Raw genomic sequence first — 23,961 nt, forward strand, 5'->3', positions numbered from 1 at the left:
CCTAATCTTCATTGTACAGCAGAGTAAATAGGGCACATGAAGTGTGGGTGACCTTGTATATTAAAATAGAGGTTAGAGGGCGAACTGAGCAGGGTGCGCTCAGCGTACACTTAGGGGTGCGCCTGGCGCACTCCTCACTGTAGCCGGGTTCTGTTGTTTTATTCAGATATTTTGATGGGCATTTTGGTAATTTCACTTGTGGACGTGTTGGAGGCTAGTAGGTCAGATCTTGGGGTATCATTCACTCCATTTTCAACAACCTTATCTTCTTCACTTTAATTTTGGAGAGAGAGTGTGATTTCTTGAGTGAGAAAGCTTAAATCCAAGAGGAAGAAGTTGTTCTCGGGCCAAAGTGCGGGTATTAAAGTTGTTTATCTACTCACTAGCTACGTTGGGGTTGTAGTGGTAAGCTCTAATCTTGATTTCCTTACTTTGATTTGGTGTAGGGTTAGGGTTTGGGTAAATGAAGAACATAAAACCCATATTTGTTGATTTTGGGTGTTCTTGGGTAAGGTGGAGTCATGAAGACTCAATGGTAATTAACTTAGGGCTTCAAAGTGTTAATTGATGTTATGAGTCCTAATTGGTTAGTTAATTACTAGCACACCTAGCTAATTGGTAAATGGGTGTTAGTTGGGTTAGTGGATGACCCGAAATGGGTGTGTTGACTTTAAATGAGTCAAAGGGGTTAATGATTTACATAGTTTGAGATTATGGGTATGAATTACCCTAATTGTGTTATAGTTAGTGTTTATAGACCTTAATCACTAGCTTTTAGGTGATTGACGATGGTCTTGACCCTTAAGGGGCGGTTTTGGTGAAAATGGGGCATTTAATGCATTTAAGTCATTAAATGCGCTTGAGTGAATTGTTGGTGTTTAGCCCAACAAGTTTGTTTGTTGATTGAGTACTTATTGTATTAGGTACTCGACTTTGAAGCATTCGGAAGTATAAAATCATCACCAAATCGTTGAGGTGAGTGGAATAATTATATATGTATGTATATGATTTATTTGCTTGTGGGGTATGGGTTAAAGTTCGATGTTGACGAAACCATATCCTAGAGTATATTGTTGGTACGTTTTGATGAGGGTTTAAGTTCGATGTTGACGATACCTCATGTATGGATTTAAAGTTCGATGTTGACGAAGCCATACTGCTATTGTAGTGAAATTCGATGAGGGTTTTAAGTTCGATGTTGACGATACCTCATATGTGGGTTTAAGTTCGATGTTGACGATACCACATTTATTGGGACGAATGGGAATTAAGTTCGATGTTGACGATACCATTCGTTGAGCTAGCCGTGAGATTCGAATACTAATGGATGTTGTGAACATCAATGCTTATGTATTGTGTGGTAACGTATTGTGTTGTTGCACTATATGATATTGTTATACTAGCTTATGTTATCGAGGATTTAGCGTTATACATTATAAAGGTATGCTAATTATGTTGCTAGTCTGTATGCGGATATGTTGTAAGTGTTTGCAAGTAAGTAAGTTATATATGTATATGTATAATTATTGCATTCACTAAGCTTTGCTTACCCTCTCGTTGTTTATCTTTTTATAGGCTCGGGCGTTGATAAGGGTAAGGGCGTACTGTTGGATTAGAGATTTTATGCTTGTTGTTTGATAGGGGACGCTTTTGGATGTGATAGCTTTTGGAGTTTGACCGAGATGTGGGTAGTTTAACCCCAAACACCATGCTCTTAGTGTCGTTTGGAATTTAAACTAGTGTGGTCGAAACTCGAACTTTTGTATGAAACTCGTAAAACGGCCAATGTGGGCCCCGTTTTGTAAAACTCATTTTATTATTGACTCGTGTGAGTTTTAACCATTATAACATGTTGTGAAAAGCGTTTCGTCTAAATATGTCGGGAAGTGGGAGATCTTTAATTGAAAATTGACAAAACCGGACAGAACTGAATGTGGGCCTGTGCGCGCCGCGCACCCCAAGGGGTGCGCGTGGCGCACTATACTGATAAAAAAAAAAATTTGTTTCGCGTATTCGGTTGGTTATTGGTTTGGGATGTTACAATTAGGGAACTTGTATATTTATGTCAAGATGTCTACCATCACCTCTAGTTATGTGCATGTGTCATCATCAAAATACTTATTGTTATGAGTTAAGATTAATATAATCGTTAAGTATAAACCTACATTCTCCCCCAACAGAGGTGTTGTTCTATCGGTTTTTATGAAGCAGTCCGTTCACATATCTCTAGGGTGAAGTTAGCTTTGTCGTTGGGAATATCGAACTTGATTTTTCTTTTCTTGTGAATTTTGTACCGCAGGCGAGTGGCAACATAAAAGTGATTGGTAACGATGTAACTCAGGAGCCTCTCGTAAACCCTCGGTTGCGCTTTCGTTAGATAAGGTTCAAGCAACACTAGTTTTTGAAGGTTTTCCTCAAGGTGTTCGTAGTGAAGGTTTGTTTGAGGATATAGTTGATTCGGATGATGTCGAGATGGAAGGTAGTGATTCCATGAAATGGTCCTAGTGGAGATATTGGGTCGTGGTGTTCGTTTATGTTATGAAGCGGTCCGTTCACATATCTCTAGGCCTAAATTTGTATTGGACCTTGTTGGCAGTACTTCATCAGGCAAACATAGTACTTATTTTGAGGAGGCGACAAAAGATCTCAATGTTTGTTGGGTGGAAGGAATACGGCTAACCTCGAAGGCGGCCCCAAAACAAAACGGGAAAAAAAGAACCTAAGGTAAGGAAAGTCCACCGGGAGGAGTTAAGAAAATTTAACGTCGAAGGCTTGTGAAGATTTAGTTTCGTCTCCTTCTTTTTGTTGAGTATTATTTTATTTAGATTAACGTTTGGTTGATTTTCCTTTAGTTCATTTGGTTTATGTATCGTCTCGTTAGTTTTGGGTTAGTTTGTACTGTTTGTTTTGTCTTTGTGGGCTTTAGGGATAGCATCTGGTTGGCTTTGGGTCGGGTCTTATTAATCCGAGATCCGGACCCGATTAAAACCCCGTCCCAAATTCGGACCCATACCCGTAGGGTTCCCATTCACCAACTAACTATGGTGTGACGATCGCTCCAAATCCATATGGACGAATACGTCATTCAACGATTTCATTGCGAGGTATTTGACCTCTATATGATACGTTTTATAAACATTGCATTCTTTTGAAAAGGTATACCATAAATGAATATTTAAATCCAAGATTTACGACATCTGATGATTTCTACATATAGACAATCACCATAAATAATAGTTTACAATAATACTTCCGTTGACAATGCAGTCAAGATAGATACATGGTGATGATTTTGTGAATGCAACGTTTTCTCGAATAAAGCATGCAAAACTCCATGCACATAGCTTGTATAACATATAAGCAAACAACAGAATACTTCTAAGGAATCTGAGAATAAACATGCTAACAAGTGTCAACACAAAGGTTGGTGAGTTCATAGTTTTAATGTTGCGCATAATCCGTATATAAAGGTGGATCACAAGATTTCAGTTGTTTCATCCAGAAACGTTTATCAAAATATTCTACAAGATTGAGCACCTTGGTAACTAAACTTTAACGTCTATAATAAGTAACCCTGTTTTAACATACATGCAACCAACATGTACAATACACGCAATCCAACGTGTACTAACCTCAAATAGCATACGTCTATTTTATAGTTCAGGCTAGGGTTTCTATACCTGGAACAGACGGGGATGTCAAGCCCTATGGATCCATATACAACTATTCGCGCCCACCAGTTCTTATAACCGGCAGTTACTAGTTACCAAAGCTAAGGGATTTTCGGTTCAAAATCAGTGTAGAATTTAGTATGTACTTGTATCCATTGCGTTTAAAATAAAGTGCATGTATTCTCAGCCCAAAAATATAGATTGCAAAAGCAATTAAAAAGGGAGCAAATGAAACTCACCTTAGCAGCACATAAAGTCGTTCACCGAAATGTGACTGAAACTCGGAATACCAAATAACCGTAGATCTCAACCTAGAGAACATATGTTGGTCAATAAATGTCTATCAAGCTAGGTCAGGTCATAGTGTATCATAATCCTAATGCTCGAAATCGGCATACCAAAGTTATCAAAAGTCGTTTCAACAAATTAATCTGACTCAATACAATAGTTGAATGATCATGGCAATCGAAACATTTTAACATTTCATATAGTTTCCCAATTATTGTAAAATTAAACTATAGTTTTATAAGGCTTTAAAATATGATAAAACAATCAATTTTGACAATTGCTCAACAAGACGAGACGTGCCTTATATAGAAATTCATTCACTCGATTAGTGATATTTGAAAATCCAATTTATCAATCTTATAAACAAGTTGTTTAAATATCAATTGCAGATTCAAAAGCAATTTCAATTAACGTCAATCATAATTCAGTTGATCATATCTTTTAATTCGTTCATCGAAATTACGCGATTTCTAAATGAAAAGTTATTGATTTTTCGCCAGCTTTCCAATAACATGCATATCATATACCTTTTATCAGTAAAATATGTATTAAATTCGTGATTCATCATAAACTATCAAATGAGAAAATTAAAACATACAAGCATGCATAAATATATATACTCGAGCACTAGACATGGATACACTATTAATATATAAAAGATAAGATATGAATGCTCGCGTATCAATATTGTGATTCAATATTGCAGGAAAGTACGTAGACGCAACAGAGATGATAAACACTAGGTTTGACTTGCAAATAATAACCACGATCATTACCCATAATCTCCATAGCTATAACCCATAGTTTCCTTAGCTCTATCCCGTTCGAAAATCCATTTTGAAAACATGCGAGCAGCACCTCGTCGTAGTATTTTATGTATAATACTTAATAATAACACTAATACTACTAATAGTAATATTAGAATTAATAATAATAATAATAATAATAATAATAATAATAATAATAATAATAATAATTATAATTATAATATAAATATTAATAATAATGTAGAGAGAAGGAGAGAAGAGAAATGAATGCACAAACTGGCTGAATTCGATCGTGATTTATAGATGTTTGCTGAACCTGGTCCCCATGCAATCACATGGGTTCACAGGCCTACAGCCATGCGATCGCATGGCCTCTGAATCCATCTCACATGATTTTTGTTATTTTCCTCGTCGACATATTATTATATAATATATATAATATATTTAATTTATATTAATTAATTACATATTATATTATACTCACGTGCAAAGTTGACTTGTAATTTTTGTTCCGATAAGTCGTACGTCGTCACTCGACTTATGTCCCGGTTCCGATTTTTTGAACGTCCTTTCGTACGCTTAGAAAACTTGTACTTTACGTTTCGTGACTCGTATCTTTGTCAAAATATAGACTTAAATTATCCATAAACAATACCACTCGAAATATAACTTATACATTTGAGTATTTTGGTCATTTACTTCTATAAATCATCGTCTCGTTATCTACTAATATAATAGTATTATCATACGTTTTATAACCAAATTAATATTACATTTTATCATATTATTAAATATATATTTTCAATATTAATAAACACGTTTTAAAATACACATCGCACGTTATTCATATAACTAATTCTAAGAGTTAATATTCCTTATTATTGTATGTGTCCAAATTACGTTATTTAAACAAACACACTTAATTAACAAATTCTATTATATCGAAAAACGTTTTCGCACGTTTGAAACAAAATCAATTGAGTATGATGCAGTTTAGTTCTCCATTAACTTTTATCTAACATTCATTATCTAACACTTTACCATTTTCCGAATACCATTAAAAATGAATGATTTCCCAAATCAACATGGACCTCACAACAGAGACCCGTAATAATATTATAATCCTTAAGGGACTCAATAAATATCTTATAATTCAATCGTTTGGCATAATCTTTTAACTTCGTAGTTAAATAAATCAATCAGATAATCAAACCAATAAGTTTAACGCACAGTATCATTTACCTAACACTTTGTTACGTTTTAAAGTTATAGTATATATATGTATCTATTTACATATAATTGTTCGCAAATCGTCGAGAATAACCGAAGGGTGAAAGTGTCGGAAACGTTAATCATACAAAGATTATGTTTAAATTTGGTCAGAAATTTCCGGGTCATCACAGTACCTACCCGTTAAAGAAATTTCGTCCCGAAATTTGAGTGAGGTCGTCATGGCTAACAATAAAAATGTTTTCATGACGAATATGAGTTGATAAATAGAATTTTATCACCGTTGAATAATATGGATAAAACAATCCGATTACTCGAAGCGTATGAGAGAAGTTATCGTAAAAGAGTGAAATGAAGAATAAAGATTCGTCTTAACTTTTGACGTAGTAACGATTGATTTTCGGAATTTAAGGGATAGAAAATCTTCATAATCTAAATAAGATTTGATTCTTCAGGAATTACGGATATTAAGATCTTCTTTACTTAGATGTGGTCACTGGCCTCGATTTCTCTGTTTGTTATTTCGCTATATATTAACCTCTTCCGTTTCATTTATTTTCACCACTCCTATAATCTTCTTCCTTATTTCATACTTCTTAATAGATTGTGAAAATACTTAATCCAGTTATGATTCTTTATATTTTCTTGGCTATCGTATCCTTCATTCTTCTTTTTCATCTGCCACCAGAGGAGGTTATTTTCTTCTACTATTACCTTGGGGTTATAGTGTTTTTCATTCTTCCGTGTCTTTATATTGCTATACGCATTGATATACACGGTTTGTAATTTATATGTTGTTGTCGGGCTTTATATTTTTCATTATATTTCGGAGCTTCATGCTTTCGTTTTCTCTTCCTAACTTTAAGTCAAGCGAATAATGGTCCAGAATTCGTAGATATGAAGTTTTGGATGAACATAACTAATGTTCTAAGAAAGAAATTGTAATGGCACGATCTTGATTTTTCAAATTACCAGAATATCTGGAAAAGACCGAATCATCAAGAAAAATATTTTCTTGATATGTTTAGAGGTTAAATAGAATGAAAAAGTTATGTAACATGGTTCATGATGAGGGTGTGATCTGTGAATCATCATGTTCTATTAGAAACTCATCATGACTTACTGTAATATAATTACATTGATCAAGTGTCATTATATTATACTAACTCATGCTTCAGTTCCCAACACTACTTCAAACCATCCATTTTTTGAAATTTTTAGAATTTAGAAACTAAAATAGTTTCTTTTATGATGTAACACAGATAACGCGAAGAGATTAATAATTTCGGATAATAATTGTTATGAAGATATCTTCAGAAATATCGAATATATTTATAATGAAAGATATGATGATATCTTAGAATTTCTAATATCGAAGGATGATGAAGAAGATTTGTTGGTAAAGATTTAGAGTCAGGAGCAAGGTATTCGTTAATGACTTCAGCAGATACTGAATCATTTGTATTCTTTGAAGGCAGGTTTAGTCTTTGTGATTTGTCTACAGCCTCCTTCATGGTCTGCTCAATCCATTTTCCAGTTCCAAACCTTCTCTTTTTCTCAGCTTTACCACCATACTATTCTTTATCATCAAACTTTTAACTGTTAAGGTCGTTTACAGTTTTTGCTGCTTCATCAGCATTTTTCCAATTTCGGAGAACTAATTTCGCAGTTTGGGGTGTTTTTCAGAAGCTTCACCTTCGAAGTATGTAAGTCTAGAAGATAGACATTATATATATATATATAACTGTTGGCCTAGAATTGCTGCGAAATTAGAAATACTGATTGCTAATTCCCGGTAGTTGGTATGGCAATTACCGTTACAAGATGTGGATGGGTACATGATAGGGTTTCAATGAACAATTATAATGGTTTTTCAGAGAGACTTTAAGTCACAGATTAATGAATTTGCTGGTACGTTTACTGTTAATGTGGTGGAACATGAAAGGTTCCCCAGTAACAAAAATGTATATACCAAAATTATAATAAGGTTAATCTGAAAAGTCGAAGTTGACTGGTTGAAAGTGTGATAAAACTGGATACTTTGAAAAGGAATTGCAAGATTATTTTCGGTAATAACAATGCTAAAGGATCTTTCATAGTTTTGAAGTCAAAGTATAGCTTTGAAAGATGTAGAGATCTAAGAATGATGTCACCGGTTCAGAGGTATGACTTGGATTCTGATCCGTCAATATCAGAATATGTAATTGAATTTGTATGAAAACGATTGTATATCGTTGTGAGTATTGTTAATAATTTTTGAATCAAAGTTGAAGAATGTACAGTGTAACATATTAATTGCGAACTTAAATATTTCTCGGGTATTTCCTACCCGTCAAAGATTTCAAAATTAATACTTTGTACAAAAGAATTTTTATTACCGTCTTTATGAAAATATATGTATGTATATTTTCTTCAGATGTAATACAGATTTAATGAGTTAATATCATATTAAGCTCATTTGATTTCCGGCTTGACTTAGAAATGATTAATCTCTAAAACATTAAAGATTACATAATCTTTGCGGAGTATTTCGCTAATGTAATGGATACTTCATTATTTATTCTTATTCCTCGGTGAAGGATGTTGATGCTCGTGGAATTTTTGTGAACCTTACAAGGCACAGATGATGTTTCCTGGAAAGTTTCGAGTACATCGAAAATGAAAATGTAAAATCAATTATGTAATTGAATAATACACTTGGTTTATTATGAAATAGAATTCATTGAGTTGAAACAGAGATTGTAGTTAACGAAGGTTAAGTTGTTAACGAAGGATGTACATCATAGCATATTAGTAATATGAATTTAACCGAGTAATATTTACCCTTTTTCAATTCATACATAATAGCTTAGTACTAAAAGATTTATGATGGTTTTAAAATTTATATATATAAGATATACATATAAATTCTTTAGAGGAATTGAGTTAATACTTCATAACTCATTGATACAATATACTCGTTGTTGACTCGTATTGATGTCCACGGTGCTTTCTTGAACTGGCGGAGCTTATGATGTTATAGGTGCTGCTAGTGCTGATGATGCTGACGGTACTGACGGTGTTGGTGATGTTGACAGTACTATTGATGCTATTTGTAAAACAAGTCTAGCTTGAAAATCGTGCACCACTCCTTGTCAGGGTTTCTACTCTTCCTTGTATTACTTCTATCCATCCATTCATCTGATTCAAGGTTAGAACTGGGATAAATAATCTCTAAGATTATAGATTATATAATCGTCATAGAATATTTCTCCGATGAAGTTATGAATCCATACTTCATCGTTTGTTGTTGCCGGTACTCCTTGGTATCTATGGTGCGTATGATGTTGATATCCGAGGTACAGATTTTGATTTTGAGGCATGTGATGGGGATGTTGTTGGTGGTGGTAATGGTACTGTTGGTGTTGTTATTGGTGGTACTGTTCCCGCTGATGTTGGTGGTGCCTGCAAGTTGCGCATCATGTTCTCCAAAGTCACTACTCGAGCACGAAGCTCGTTGACTTCTTCTATTATACTGGGATGATCGGTGGTTCGGACGATCGGATAAATAATATTTAGAATATGGGATAGTATATAATCGTGACGAGATACTCTGGAAATGAGAGAGAAAATGGTGTTTCGAACAGGTTCGCCGGTAAGTGCTTCGGGTTCTTCGCCAAGAGGTGAATGTGGTAGATGGAAGGGATCACCATCTTCTTGTCTCCAATAATTAAGTAGGCTATGAACCCATCCCCAATTCATCCAGAATAGGTGATGGCTAATTGGTTGATCCATTCCGATTACGCTGCTTTCGGAGCTCGAGTGGAAATCCATATCGGAATAGCTGTCGGAATCTAAGGAATTTGAACTAGATACAGGATCCATTTTGTGTAATCAAGGAAGAGATTTTTGGAATAAAATAGATTATAGGACTAATTTGGTATTTCTCAATACATAGTTTACATATATATTTATAATACCATAATCTCATAAGTTACGGAGGATTTTACGGAAGATGTTAGACAAAGTTTACTGTAATAGGTATGCCAAGATATGAATTTTGTCTATACACTATCTATGCAATCAATGTAATAAGATGCATTTAGACTTAAGATGATAGACAGGTAATTTCCGACAAGAAATGATAGGCAAAACTTTTGACATGCAGACATGGTCGTAGTCCAGACTTACTAATGCATCCTAACAACTATCAGTTAGACACACTCATGCAAGACCTGGTTCGCTAAGACCAACGCTCTGATACCAACTGTGACGATCGCTCCAAATCCATATGGACGAATACGTCATTCATCGATTTCATTGCGAGGTATTTGACCTCTATATGATACGTTTTATAAACATTGCATTCTTTTGAAAAGGTATACCATAAATTAATATTTAAATCCAAGGTTTTCGACATCTGATGATTTCTACATATAGACAATCACCATAAATAATAGTTTACAATAATACTTCCGTTGACAATGCAGTCAAGATAGATACATGGTGATGATTTTGTGAATGCAACGTTTTCTCGAAAAAAGCATGCAAGACTCCATGCACATAGCTTGTATAACATATAAGCAAACAGCGGAAGACTTCTAGGGAACCTGAGAATAAACATGCTAACAAGTGTCAACACAAAGGTTGGTGAGCTCATAGTTTTAATGTTGCGCATAATCCGTATATAAAGGTGTATCACAAGATTTCAGTTGTTTCATCCAGAAACGTTTATCAAAATATTCTACAAGATTGAGCACCCTGGTAACTAAACTTTAACGTCTATAATAAGTACCCCTATTTTAACATACATGCAACCAACATATACAATACGCAATCCAACGTGTACTAACCTCAAATAGCATACGTCTATTTTATAGTTCAGGCTAGGATTTCTATACCTGGAACAGACGGGAATGTCAAGCCCTATGGATCCATATACAACTATTTGCGCCCACCAGTTCTTATAACCAGCAATTACTAGTTACCAAAGCTAAGGGATTTTCGGTTCAAACTCAGTGTAGAATTTAGTATGTACTTGTATCCATTGCATTTAAAATAAAGTGCATGTATTCTCAGCCCAAAAATATAGATTGCAAAAGCAATTAAAAAGGGAGCAAATGAAATTCACCTTAGCAGCACATAAAGTCGTTCACCGAAATGTGACCGAAACTCGGAATACCAAATGACCGTAGATCTCAACCTAGAGAACATATGTTGATCAATAAATGTCTATCAAGCTAAGTCAGGTCATAGTGTATTACAATCCTAATGCTCGAGATCGACATACCAAAGTTATCAAAAGTCGTTTCAACAAGTTAATCTGACTCAATACAATAGTTGAATGATCATGGCAATCGAAATATTTTAACATTTCACATAGTTTTCCAATTCTTGTAAAATTAAACTATAGTTTTATAAGGCTTTAAAATATGATAAAACAATCAATTTTGACAATTGCTCAACAAGACGAGACGTGCCTTATATAGAAATTCATTTACTCGATTAGTGATATTTAAAAATCCAATTTATCAATCTTATAAACAAGTTGTTTAAATATCAATTGCAGATTCAAAAGCAATTTCAATTAACGTCAATCATAATTCAGTTGATCATATCTTTTAATTCGTTCATCGAAATTACGCGATTTCTAAATGAAAAGTTACTGATTTTTCGCCAACTTTCCAATAACATGCATATCATATACTTTTTATCAGTAAAATATGTATTAAATTCGTGATTCATCATAAACTATCAAATGACAAAATTAAAGCATACAAGCATGCATAAATATATATACTCGAGCACTAGACATGGATACACTATTAATATATAAAAGATAAGATATGAATGCTCGCGTATCAATATTGTGATTCAATATTGCAGGAAAGTACGTAGATGCAACAGAGATGATAAACACTAGGTTTGACTTGCAAATAATACCCACGATCATTACCCTTAATCTCCATAGCTATAACCTATAGTTTCCTTAGCTCTATCTCGTTCGAAAACCCATTTTGAAAACATGCGAGCAGCACCTCGTCGTAGTATTTTATGTATAATACTTAATAATAACACTAATACTACTAATAGTAATATTAGAATTAATAATAATAATAATAATAATAATAATAATAATTATAATTATAATATAAATATAATAATAATGTAGAGAGAACGAGAGAAGAGAAATGAATGCACAAACTAGCTGAATTCGATCGTGATTTATAGATGTTTGCTGAACCTGGTCCCCATGCGATCGCATGGGTTCACAGGCATACAGCCATGCGATCGCATGGCCTCTGAATCCATCTCACATGATTTTTGTTATTTTCCTCGTCGACATATTATTATATAATATGTATATAATATATTTAATTTATATTAATTAATTATATATTATATTATATTCACGTGCAAAGTTGACTTGTAATTTTTGTTCCGATAAGTCGTACATCGTCACTCGACTTATGTCCCGGTTTCGGTTTTTCGAACGTCCTTTCGTACGCTTAGAAAACTTGTACTTTACGTTTCGTGACTCGTACCTTTATCAAAATATAGACTTAAATTATCCATAAACAATACCACTCGAAATATAACTTATACATTTGAGTATTTTGGTCATTTACTTCTATAAATCATCATCTCGTTATCTACTAATATAATAGTATTATCATACGTTTTATAACCAAATTAATATTACATTTTATCATATTATTAAATATATATTTTCAATATTAATAAACACGTTTTAAAATACACATAGCACGTTATTCATATAACTAATTCTAAGAGTTAATATTCCTTATTATTATATGTGTCCAAATTACGTTATTTAAACAAACACACTTAATTAACAAATTCTATTATATCGAAAAACGTTTTCGCACGTTTGAAACAAAATCAATTGAGTATGATGCAGTTTAGTTCTCCATTAACTTTTATCTACCATTCATTATCTAACACTTTACCATTTTCCGAATACCGTTAAAAATGAATGATTTCCCAAATCAACGTGGGCCTCACAACAGAGACCCGTAATAATATTATAATCCTTAAGGGACTCAATAAATATCTTATAATTCAACCGTTTGGCATAATCTTTTAACTTCATAGTTAAATATATCAATCAGATAATCAAACCAATAAGTTTAACGCACAGTATCATTTACCTAACACTTTGTTACGTTTTCAAGTTATAGTATATATATGTATCTATTTACATATAATTGTTCGCGAATCGTCGAGAACAACCGAAGGGTAAAAGTAGTTCAAAAATTTTGAGATTCAGTTTTACAGACTTTGCTTATCGTGTCGGAAACGTTAATCATACAAAGATTAAGTTTAAATTTGGTCAGAAATTTCTGGGTCATCACATATGGGGGATCGAATTTCCCCACGGGTAAACGGGATCCCCATTTACTTACTAACTCTCGGGTTATTGGGTTTTCTCGCGAGTATCGAATATCCCTGTTGTTGGTCATTATCATCTATAGTTCATCTATTTCATTTTTTGTTTCGATAATGTTATTAAAATGAAAACTACATCAGAATGTCTCTATATAAATACAGAAAGATAATACAATACCACATAGTAGCTTATATTATTATTACTAAATTTTATTATTGTTATTAATGAAATTGAAATCTCCTTCGGGTCGGGTATATGGATCGGTATGCGAGTTTGTATCAAAACCTATCCTCATATCCGAACCCGCAAAAAAATAAAAAAATATCCCATACCCGGCCCTGACCGGAATACCCTGACCCGAATCCAGCCAAAAAGTGTCTGGTTTCGAGTTTACCCATCGAGGACGGTCATTTTGCCATCCTTAGTGGGCCTCATTGCCTTTTTTGTACTTGTGTTTAGAGTCTTATTTTTTTGATGAAGAACTCTAATTTTTTATGAAGTTCAAGTTTTTTGAGAAAAAAATAAAAACTATTAATGAACGTCTATCATAATCTGCTATAAATGTGAAATGTTTAAAATTATATAAAAGTGACTACCTCTCATCGTATTGTATTGTATTGTATTTATATTCAATTGGTAAAGGGGTAAATTACTGTAGCGAACGTCTTTTCAACTTGTTTTTTATATATTAACACCTAAATTTTATATGTTAAATACTGCATTACTGGGGTGATAAATGAAAGTTTCTTTGGTTCAGTGACATCACAGATTACATGTTTGAAAGTTTGCATGGATTCAATTCCGAGCCTCAACTTCTTCTTCTTCTTTTTTTGCTTTTTTCCCCCTTCCATTATTAACATTTTAAATTTTTTTTTTTTTTATTTTAGTTTTACGTTTTATAATTTAGCCCCTTTAATTTTTAATTTAATAATTCTTACACCAAGTTTTTAGCTCTTTACCTTTTTAATTTGTAATTTTTGACCTTCAACTTTTTTATTTTTTATTACTATAAAAGCTCACACCGACTGCTCGATAATCAAAACGAAAAAATGCGAATGACGACCTATTTTGTTTAAAATTGTAAAAAGTGTTAAATAAGTTTAAGCGGATTATTGTTTCTTAGAGTTATGTTAAACGCATTAATGTTTTAATATTTTTGTTATATATATAGTTATGTGCTACAAAAAGTTTACCGTAAACATCATTGGGGTGGCCGCCGCAACGCGTGGCTGACCACCCTACTTGTTATTTTCAAATGCCGTTTGCACGAACATTAAATTTTATTCTTCAACCAACACATGACACAATGATCTGCACATCTACATAAAAAGTAATAATAGATTCAAACTTCTAACATCAAATTTTTTAATGATAAATTAGTTAAACCATATACATCTTTATGGAAAAAATACTGGCTCTCTTATAATGTTCATCTAATTTGTATATTTTTATTCTTCATTATAATTAAAAGTAATATCACCATTAACATAGGTGTCATATTTAGATGATTATGTAAACTCGAAGTAGGAGGTAAAAGGTGGTTATGGGTTATGATTATGTCAAATTCACCTTTTGCTTTTACTTGGTGACAACCTTGCTTTATAAATTTTACTGCAGTCCTTCCTATTAAAGTATTACCAATGTCAAAAAGCATCACCAATTCACCATCCTTTTCTATAATCATGTCTACACCTGAGAACTATAAGGGGAATGTGTACAACCTCGTTAACTTTGTTTATTTAATTTCAACTTTTTTTCATTTTAATATTCAACTTAATAAAAATGAATTTTGGTGCTGAAAATATATGATTCAATAACAGAAAATATAACAAAAACAAACATCCTGTTACCTCCTAGATATTTTGAGGTGATTACATAAAGAGTTTAAAAAGGTCACGGACAAATCGAGTGAAGCCATGTATTTCCGAATAAAATTATATTGTGTTTTTGTCCTCAACTGTTTACCTGTTCGTTTACCCAGGGGAGGCCCAGAGGGGAAATAAGGTGATGGACCGATCATGAGACAAGTTTTATATATATGGACATAATTAGAGATTTGAGATCCATGGGAACTAGGGAAACACGGCGAAGGCGGGGCACAATAGGTCCAAAACAACAATCAAAGGTCCCGAAAAAAATAAATCAGAGTTCACTAACACTCTAGCAAGACCCAAAGGGTTTTTTTTTTTAAAAGCTTGTATTATTCGTTAGAGCCAAATGACCTTTTTTCTTATCTGTTTTATGTACTTTAGTTTTCGAGATTGGTCGTGCGTGTACCTTGTGACCTCCTTAATAATATAAAGAACTCAAACTAAATTAACATACCATGAAAAATGATTTATATATGACTAGTAAAATGACCCGTAGATTTACGAGTTTGTTTAAACAAAACAATTTAATGACATGTTTTAGGTATTAAGTGAAAGTAAATGCTGAAGTCATTTATTTTAATGACCCGTTTGACTAAGAAACTTGTCATTGTTTTTACAAATATATAGAGACATGTATTTTCGCATACATATGTAACGTAATTAATTTCGTAAAAAGAATCCATATTTGAATATTAATAATATAATAATTATAATTATAATTATTATATTAAAAGTAAATAATAATAATGAAGTTTGCTTAAAATTGAGTATTTATACTTTTAATAATAATAATAATAATAATAATAATAATAATAATTAGTAATAATAAATGTCTTTTAATTTTTTTTAGAAAATTAAAATTATAATTTAGGAGAGATTACTATTTCATTTTATAAAAGATTTTCTATTATCTTTTTAATTAAATTAATATGTAATTATGACATTATTATTATAAAAATTAAAAGGTAATTAACTTAATGATAATATAATCATTTTAGAGCTTTAATAGATTCTTATACCAACTTTTTATAAATAATTGGGCCTTGAACTTCACGTCCGCCTTTTGGAAAACATTTTAATATCGTTGAGCATATCCATTAAGAAAACAAAAATATTTGGGCTATCAACAGATCAAGGTTTAGATCCACTATAATTTCTCATAATCGATTCAACTCTTGATGCCTCTAATATTGGGCCTTCACCTACTGGACCAAAGCACCTACAATGTTTAACTACGTTACGTGTACTTTTAGAATCTCACTAAGTAAAATTCATGCTAAATTAATACCCCAAAATAACCTTACTAATAATAGAAGATTTTTGATTATAAACTAGGAACTGTTTACGGAGTTAGTAACTTAAAAGAACATCGTATATCATGTTTTTGATTATGTAATCTATTTACGGTGATATATTCATTTTGAATTACCTTATTATTTGAATGCGTATCATAAAATTATCCACATGGATAAAAATAACTAACAAATATCATAGATTTTTAATAGCAAAATTGACATTTATTAAATTATATATTAAATCTAACAAACTTATTAAGTATACAATATCTTGGAGATGAGGGAGTAGTAAACTATTTAGTTTTTTAATTGATGGAAGGTAGTGAGTAGAAATCATAGAGATTTGGTTAGTGGAATAAGAAGATCCATTTGAGTATTAATACAAGTGGGTGATCACTCACTAGATATGACCTACTAATCAACACTCTGAATTATCCATATAAATAAATGGTGGTTGAACCAATGTTTCATAAACCACTCAATCAAAATTATTAGTGCCCACATTGAATTTTATATTTGGTAACCCATGTGAGTTTGATTAATCATCAAGGGTCCATTTAATAACCTCTAATTCTTCTTCCTATAAAAACTTCTTAATATGGCCCATGAAGATAAAATAGTGAAATAGTTATTCAGTAAAGCCTACTTTGCGGCACATTTCATAACCTATTGTTGCAACACTACTAAAAAAACATGTGTAATTCTGATTGAATGACTTTGGATTTTTTCAAAAATCACCAAAAATCGTCCAGGTTGCTCTCAAAAATGGTCAAAGTAAAAAAGTGATAACTTCCTTCTTGAACATTAGGTTTCTGCTTCATGGTTCTTTTTCACGCAAACCTCCGAAATCTCAATATTCACATTCATTTTTGCTATTTACGCGACTGGAATATATGCTCGAAGACACTCGCGAACGCGAGTTTCCTACATGGCGAGACTCGCGAATGCGAGTTATCAGAATCTCAGTTTGGCCTGTAATTCTTTTGACTTTTACCCTCGTATCCGCCTCAAACCGTAATATATAACTCCTCTAACCAACACGCTTCAAATCACACTTAAATCATTGCAACTACCTCATAAACCGCTCTAGATAACAAATTCTCAGTGTTCACCAAATATAAGCAATAAATCTTCAATAATACGCACAAAATTGGAATAAACGGGACCGATATTGCGAATAAAATGTGTACGAAACGAGTAGTATCACCACATAAAATGTTGTGTGAGTGTTATTTTTATGTTTTTTAAATTTGTTATTTACTTATACATAGTTGTGTGGTTCTTAGTGTGGCTGTAATCGGTCCAAAAATGGTTTGTGGACGGGTTTGATCACAACATACTTCCATATACTTCGCTCCACAATGCACTCGAATAATTGGTTATACGTTCATATGTTCATAATCACATTTCCTCGATTCAAATGTGTTAATATGAACATTGATCACACATATTATTTTTTGATACCAGAGGTTATTTGAATTTCATTTTTATGTTCATATATCGATTCAAATCACGTAATAATATATACTTGTATCTTTATCTTTGTTCATGTTTTCATTGTCAATCTTCGACAACCAAAGACGATTGAAAATCGTCGTTCATGTTTCTGTTGCCAATTCTTCAGTAGCTGAATAAAATTGAAATGTGTAGGTCGAACGATTGAAATAGTGTAATTCTTAGTAGTTAGTTTGTTAATTAAAGATTCTAATTGATAAGTAAATTAGTTTGACCATTTTCATTTAGTTTAGTGGTTATCGCCTTTTTCTAGGTGTCTAGAGGTCTTGAGTTCGAGCCTTAATTGGGGATTTTATAATGGAATTTGCTTTGCAATTGGATATGAAGTCCTCCAGGGTTTCTGGCAAATAGTAGAATCTGTCTATATATAACAAAGTTCCCTCAAGAGTTTATTTGAGGTGCAATATCCCGAAGTTTCCTCCTAACAGGTGTAAAAAATGAGCATGGTATTTGACTTCCTAAATATGATCGAGTGGGTGACTAATGGCCCCGTCAACGACTTTAATACTGTCGTTAAAAAAAGTAAGTTAGTTCAAATTCAAATTTCAAAACCCTAATTATTGGTAAAATTGAAATTAAGATTCGAATTTTGTTTCAATCTCTGCCACAATTCATGTTACATGCAAATTACTCTCCCGTCCCAAAAAAAAGGTGTTCACCTTTCTATTTTTGTTTGTCCCAAAATTACCGTTACTTTCTCTAAATAACTATTAAATATCATTTAAGTTTTAATGATGTCTTTGTTAATTTTGAAAGTTTAACTTTAAATATATCAATTAATTTATTAGTTACTCTTTGTAATTATATTAGATCTAGGGCAAATCAGACGGTTCATTACTATATCTTAAATTCAAGAAGGAAAAAAATCAAACAATGTTGTGGGGGAGTATAAACTAAAAGTTATTGGACAATGTTACTCTTATCGTTTATATTCAATTGTTTTTTTTTCCCCCCAATTTCAGTAATACAATTCTTACATTAAATCTTAAACCATTATATATATATATATATATATATATATATATATATATATATATATATATATATATATGATAGAATTTAAAAGGTCAAAATGTAGACAAGTGAAAATGATATAAAAAGTGGAGTGATGATTAGATGGATGTTATACTAAATCATCAACTTATTGACATTTCTAACCAATAACTAAATGAATAAAAGACAAGGGAAAGATAATAATAATGAAATATTACTTTCATCTAGATTGACAATATAAATAAGCAAAGGTAAATGCATGGTTCTAGATTAATAATAATAAGGATTGAAATTTCCATTTTAAAAAATTGATATATTGCATTATTGACATGTATGGCACAAATATATACGGAGTATTGCACAATTGTAATATATATATATATATATATATATATATATATATATATATATATATATATATATATATATATATATATATATATATATATATATATATATATGATAGAATTTAAAAGGTCAAAATGTAGACAAGTGACCAACGGATCTTCGGTCCAGCGGTACCGCGGTTACACTTGTGTACTCGCAGGGCTAGAGGTCTCGGGTTCGAACCTCGTCACCCGCTCTAGGAATTGAAATATATTCCTTGAAGGTGGCCCAAAGGGAAGGTTTTACCGACCCGCTCCGGGACTAAGGTCCGGCCCGCCTGCCCCTCGGGATGGTTTAAGGGTCGGATCCTCATAGTGTGGTTCGGGTTTCCTGCCCGAAAGCGCGTGTGTGTGCAAATGATGACTAGGATTCGGTCCGGACTGATGCAAGCTTGCCTTTCGGAAAAAAAATTGTAGACAAGTGAAAATGATATAAAAAGTGGAGTGATGATTAGATGGATGTTATACTAAATCATCAACTTATTGACATTTCTAACCAATAACTAAATGAATAAAAGACAAGGGAAAGATAATAATAATGAAATATTACTTTCATCTAGATTGACAATATAAATAAGCAAAGGTAAATGCATGGTTCTAGATTAATAATAATAAGGATTGAAATTTCCATTTTAAAAAATTGATATATTGCATTATTGACATGTATGGCACAAATATATACGGAGTATTGCACAATTGTGACGGATGTTTGATCGTGAAACTATTATCATCCAATAATAAACAATGACCCACAAAATCTCATGGTGAAATAAACAAATACTCTGTATGATGTTGCAATATTTAAACAACAAATGTTGAAGCTTACTAATGTTTCGATCGGTGATTCTCCTTTAGCTATCAGATTTTGCCGTCTCTATGATTTAATTGCTAGTCGAGAGTGTTTCATACGCGATAGATGGGTTGATGGTGAGTGACACTAGAATTGAATTTGTCCTTTCCGTTCTTGTTTTCATCATGTGTTGCGAGAGGAATTAATGTTGTTGCTTGTTAATGTCCAAATCCGTGAGCATAATTAGATTCTTGGTTCAGTGCTTTTAATTCGGATGGTAAGTTTTTGGTTAAAGATGTTAGGTATTTATTTGATGTTTATTTGCTTCCATCGTCTAAAGTGAGTACAAGAAGAGTTTCGACTCTTTCACGTAAGGTAAATATTTTTATATGAAGGGTTGTTCTGGATAAACTACTTACTAGACTTAATTTATCCAAAAGAGGCTTGAAAATTAATCATATCGGGTGCTCAATTTTCGGATTTGCTATCGAATTTTCGGATCATATTCTGTTTTCGTGTGCTACATCTCGCCAAGTTTGCTCTAGGATTCAATCTTGGATTAACTAAGATGTTCCAGCTTCTGATTCTTGGCATCTTTGAATTGCGTGGCTAGAGACTTGTAGTGCTTCTTCGATGGTCAAGGTTTGACTTTACACGATTATCGTTGTTTTATGGATCATATGGAGATATAGCAATAACATTCTCTTCAGTGCTCTGAAGAAGAAATGTGTTTTAATGTTTCTAAGAATGTTTGGCTTTTAAGCCCTTTTGTAGTTGTTTGCTTGTTGCCTCCTCTAGCTGCATGCCAGAGCGTGAGTAGGGGTGGGCATAATACTCGAATCCGAATCCGCAATCCGAATTATCCGAAAAATTGATCCAGAAAATCGAATATCCGGATTTTCGGATTCGGATATCGGATCAATTTTTCAAAATTTTCGGATATTCGGATAATCCGATATCCGAAATAAAGTACACTTATTATTAATATATTTATTGTATTTATAGTTAGTAGCCCAATGTTATTGCTTATGGACCTTATAGCTTTCAAGGTAAACTAAACTTTTAACTTTTAAGAGTAAAAAGAACAAAGATAACAGATAGAAACAATCAATCGTTACAAAGAGTAAAGTTAGTATCCTTTGAACTTTTATTAATACTCTTTCTTGTTGAACTTAACTTGCATTCATATTTGGATACACTTTTTGTTTGGTTCATCCTTAAAAGATGAATTTGTATCATTTTTATTGTAACGATTATGACATACTAATTATAACTTGATTCGCGTTCTAGAAAACATAAAGTTATTATTTGATATAGAATAAATCACTATATAAGAAATAAATCACAATCAAAAGTTATAAGAAATATAGCAATTTATGTTAAGCAGATAATTTGTATGAATATCTCTATATAAACAGTTAACCAGATATAACTGTTATGTTTGTGTTACGATGATGTGTTAATCATATTTTGTACGTTGTTATGTATTTTACGATGATGTATTAATCGTGTTTTGAACATTTTGTAATACGAACTATAGAATGTTGAACTTAGGCGTATATGACTTGTTATGTAATACTATATGCATTGCCATTTGTATTTTTTGCATTTATTAGATATAGTTCGGATATTCGGATAATCCGGAATCCGAATCCGAAATTTCGGATACCCGATTTTCGGATATCCGAAATTTCGGATTCGGATTTCGGATGGTCGTATTCACTATCCGAATTTTCGGATATCCGAAATTCGGATATCCGAAATTTCGGATATCCGGTTTTGCCCACCCCTAAGCGTGAGTGTTAATAAAATTGGCCGTTAAAAAAAATTTGGAGCTTATTTAAAAGATTCTTGTTACCGTAATAAATTTAAAATACATAATCCAATAAGAATCTATCCTTGATTTTTTCTGAATGGTGGTTAGGAGTCACTGACGGGGAGGCGTACCCGTTGTCGCTACTCACCCACTCGATCATTCCCTTGGTACGAATCATTACAATCCTACCGCCCCGCGGGAGAAAACCCCCGCGATGAATTCTTACGAGCATCGTGTGTGGTAAAACCTCCTCGGGTGAGGCCCGAATGCAAGACACCCATAACCTCCAAGTCCCATGAGATTGGGCGGGTAAACACAACGAAAATTTTGCAGGGAGTAAAAGTCGAACCTCTGACATTCCATAAGAGAAGGCAAGTCACTACCATTACATCAACTTCTTGTAGTAAAATCTATTCTTGATTGTGGAAAATTAAACCACAAAAAATGCTAGTGTTTCACATTAGCACCATAATGATCCTTAATTTTTGTTATATGAAACATTAAATGGTAACTCTAACTTATATGATACTCCGTAATACGTATTAACGATGTGTTTAATCACGATCTATTTTAGTAGTGTAAGATTTCTAATATTCATAACTCGCCTTTTTCACTTATTCTTTCAACTACAAAAATACCATCCATATGAAATAATTAAAAATTGAAAATCAAAACGGAAGGCTCTAAAAAGCGTGAGGAAGAATAAAGGCACATAACGTTTTATCCAAAAAAAAAAAAAAATTATAATAACTAATAACAATATATAAAAATAGTAAAGGTGAATATGAGGCTGTTATACACATAGTTAGGTGTATAATCAACATATTTTTTTTTTGTTTCTGTAATTATAAAAAGTTTACACTAAAAAAAAGTAATTTTTAACGAGTTTTTTAATCAATAATTTATTAACTCTACACACAACTTAAATGCATAATAGTGACATATTCTTTATCCTTGTATAAAATAAAATTTGTGGCCATCGACAAGAATGGCTGAATGGCAATTTTGCTACTCGCATGATATGTAAAAACTCTCAAACGATAAAAGAAACACTAGGTTGTTTCTTTTAGGGATTGACATTTTTGGTTGTGCCAACTAATGGAGGTTTCTTTACACCACATAACCATCCATTCAACAAAAAAAAGGTTTAGGCCAACTTTAGTTATCCATTGAGACTCTCTTTCTCTGTTTAGACCAAAAAGGTTCACATGCAATTAGTACCATGTGGCTTGTGGTTGAGGTCATGGTTCGTGATGCTTTAGTCATGTTTTCAGGGCATGATAAAAATAATGAACCATGGTCCAGCCATATGTAAAGAGGTGGTCATTTCAAGGTTGCCTACTTACATGCTTGTGAATAGATATATATGTCTTAAATGAGACAACAACACATTGTCATGGTTTATTAAATATGAATGATGCTAATATATGCTCATTGTTTTACAACACTTTTATGTCTTTCAACTTTATAATTATAACATTTTCAGGTTCAGGAGTGTTTTTTAAATCTAGCATGTTAAAATAATGACTTTCAAAATCATACAAGACTTGATTGATGTTGGACATTGTGTATTTAACATGTTAGTTATATGAATGTGAGGGTCGATTTACTAATTATTTTCTTTTAAAATTTAAAAAATACTTTGGGAGAAGTTAAAAAAATTATCACAAGCCACTTGATTGAATCCCAATGTGGAATGAACCGAAATCTTGAAGCAACCACATATATTATATTTTGGATCCCCAAAACAGCTTATATAACGATACTTGCATGATTTAACAATTTGTGTACTTGCAAGTTCCAACTTCTATGCTTCGTATACTTAGTAGTCTAAAATGCAGATCTTGTAAAAAAAAAAAAAATGATTTATGAGATTGATAAAAAGATCGTGACATATGGGCTATGGCAGAGGTATATTGTTTTAACCGAGATAGAAGAATGACTTTCTA

This window comes from Rutidosis leptorrhynchoides, chromosome 10 (assembly GCF_046630445.1).
Source record: "Rutidosis leptorrhynchoides isolate AG116_Rl617_1_P2 chromosome 10, CSIRO_AGI_Rlap_v1, whole genome shotgun sequence".
Classification (NCBI taxonomy): Eukaryota; Viridiplantae; Streptophyta; class Magnoliopsida; order Asterales; family Asteraceae; genus Rutidosis; species Rutidosis leptorrhynchoides.